Here is a 3,289-nt window from a genome sequence, read left to right as displayed (position 1 = left end):
CCATCTGATTTTTGTTTTGTTTTATTACAGAAAGTTTATGAAACCCATGACCAAAATAGTCATACAGTCTGTCATTGTGTTACTTATAGATGAAATTATAGGGAAAATAAATGATTCCCCTTTGTGCTTTTGCTCCATTTTGAAAATCTCTGGCCTTCAAAACAGTAGACTTTGCCAAGCTTCTCATCTGTCTCTTTGTTTACTGCATCCACATGTTCTCAAAATTATTTAGTTAATATTTAATTAATGTAAAATTAATCTTAAAAATCCTGTGCTCTAGATTTATGCTTTGTGATTTTATTTATTTATTTTTTGTGAATTCTCCTGTGTGCTTCATCAGCTGAAAATGACAGTTAAGGATTCTTCAAGCGGGTCAGGTGACCTGTCCGAGGCCAACTGGGAGCTGCGCCGACAGGCATCTGAGCTAGAGTGGCTGGTGTCCAAACAGAAAGCTTGTATCAAAGAGCAGAGGAGCCAGCTGAGGCAGCAGCAGAGAAGCGGAAATTTACAGAACAGCTCTCAGAAAGTTGAGGTAGAGTTACTTCACCCTGGACACAAGTCTGAGAAACAGTAAATGAAAAACACTTCTCAAATTCCTTATCGGCAACTGTCAAATACTTGGTATTTATGACCAAATACCTGCAAAACTAATGACATTCACATCAGCCTCAGCTCTACTTAGTCTTTAGTGCTAATTAGCAAATAGTGAGCAAAGATGGTGAATATGGGAAACATTATACCTGCTTCCTAAAATCAGCATGTTAGCATTGAAGTTGTGAGCAAACCAATCCCACAATGCAAAGTGTATCCCCACTCACTGTATGTCACTACAACAGACAGCCACCTTTTGTGCTCAAACTTCGTGAGCAGTTGAACCTGGTTTGCAGTGCTTATTGAGGTCCATTATACATGAGGTGTTTGATTCCCACTGGGTTTTGCAGGTTTTAAGCAAACGGGAGGCAGAGTGTTAGATGTGGACGTCTACCATCCAACACTGGGAGGTCAAGAGAGAGCTGGCTCATGTCGCTGGAGGACCGAGTCTGTGAGGACACAGCTGGTAACACGCTGATAATGACCCACACACACGAACTTGAGCACCACAGTGACACAGTGATCCTTTGTACTTACTCAAACATTAAACAGCGACCAACATCAAGGAAGAGATAGCAGCCACATGTGAACTAGCAGCTGTAGAGTCAGGTGTGTGTGTGTGTGTGTGTGTGTGTGTGGGGTGTGATGTCTTCCATATATGGCGATTAGAATTTTGTTTTGGTCAGTTTTGACCATGAGGGAAGGAAACATGCACTCTCATCAAAACAAACTGTACAACCATAACATCTGATACACTTCTCCACCGTACAAAGATTCATATTCTTTATACAAAAGTATTTCTGTTAATAACAAATGCATGATTCTCCATCAATCATAGTTGCTCTTTATTATGTACAGAGTGTTGGCTTCTGTTATTTGGCGAGTTAATTGTTAAGGTATGATGTGACCGCATGCTCTCCCTTCCACTTTGATTCCTGGGTTGTATAAGATCATTCAGAGTTCAATGGGAGACACAGTGATGTGGATAATCCAACAGATTAAGTTCTTTAATCCAATGTCCAGTGTTTGATAAATACAGAAGCTGCTTTGTGTTTGTACTGTAGTCTGAGGAGTTAAATGTAGATAGACACAAAGAGCGCATCCACCTTTTGGCGCTGCATTTGACTACAAATCCTGAGAAAATCAGGATCACATCAACCATGTCTTCTGTTTTTTTTTTTTTTTTTTTAAAGTTTACAAATCTTAAAAACTGTACAAATACTCACAGTAACAAGTAAACAATGCAGGCAAACGATGCAACAGTCATGACAGCTGAACAGTGACCATTGCTCTCTGCAGCCACAAGAGTGCAGCATTGCGACACAAATCATATTCCAATACCGAACTGAAAGGACAGCAACATTTTGGCAGGCACGACGATGCTACTGATTTTAAGTTCACTTTAAAGGTGGCATTTGTCCAGTTTACATCAGGGACTGAAATCACTGTTGTTGCCAGTCCTTGATCTACATCTTCTGATATGCTGAGATTTTTCTAGCTGATGCTACAAAGAAGAGAAACAATGGAGAACAACAATTAAAAACAAAATAGGTTATGAATCCTACGCATAATGTGTGTGATAAATTGGCAAAAATACAAAAATAGATGTTTTAAAAATAGATTTAACCATAGAAAAAAACCCACCATATTTCCTCAAATAGTGGCCAGGGCCTTTATTTACCTCAACTGCAGATGGTACAAGGCCTTTATTGAAAGCAGCCTTATATTAGAGAGAGGCCTTTATTTCTAATTCCCTCTGTTTAATAAGTATATTTGCTCATATTTTAGTATGATGCCCCCTTGTTTTCTGATCTACTTCCGCTTGCTCTGTTAAATGTTTGTTACTGCGTTACCATATTCCCTAAAATAGTGGCCAATTCTTTTTGGGTCAATGTCAAAATGCCTTGCAGCATTTTGACATCTAATACATTAGATGAGTCACCCAGAACAACAAAGTTATTCTTCATTTGTTCGTCCACGCCCTCGGCCATTATCGGAGACCTGGCTTTTAATTGACTACCATGTTTTATTTGTTCGACCACGCCCTCGGCCATTATCGGAGACCTGGCTTTTAATTGACTACCATGTTTTATTTGAGGAAATATGGTAATCAAATAATGTATGTACATGATCGATGGTCATGTGACCCATTCTCGATGGTAAATACAGACTTAGTTATCAATGGACAATCAGTGTATAAACTTCCACAATTTAAAGCCTTTGTATTGATGACAATTGAAAAGATATACTTCCATCCTGGATCTGGCTGCTTTATGCACTCTGTATCATCTTGTTAGCTCTGATGAATGTGTGATGGGGGACAGGTTGCGTCTCTATGTCTGTGTCACAGCCTGGCTCTAGACTGTGACAGAAAAGGGAAGTCACACAGGTATTCCATATATTAAAGTACATTTTTTTAAAGTTGCAGTGTGTAGGATTAAGTGGCATCTAGTGGTGAGGTTGTAGATTGCAATCAACTGAATACCCCTCCCCCTTCAAGCATGTAGGAGAACCTACGGTGGCCACAAAACTCGCGAAAAACCCTCTTGCTTTATCCATAGAAACTATAGAAACATGGTGGTGTAAGATGGTGGGTTCCATGGAAGAGGACTCGATCCCTATGTAGATATAAAGGGCTCATTCTAAGGTAACAAAAACACAACACTTCTTGTTTTCATGGGATTATACACTAATTAAA

This window comes from Thunnus albacares, chromosome 9 (genome assembly GCF_914725855.1).
Source record: "Thunnus albacares chromosome 9, fThuAlb1.1, whole genome shotgun sequence".
Classification (NCBI taxonomy): domain Eukaryota; kingdom Metazoa; phylum Chordata; class Actinopteri; order Scombriformes; family Scombridae; genus Thunnus; species Thunnus albacares.
The sequence above is the reverse complement of the archived record's forward strand: the minus strand, read 5'-3'. Positions refer to the sequence as shown.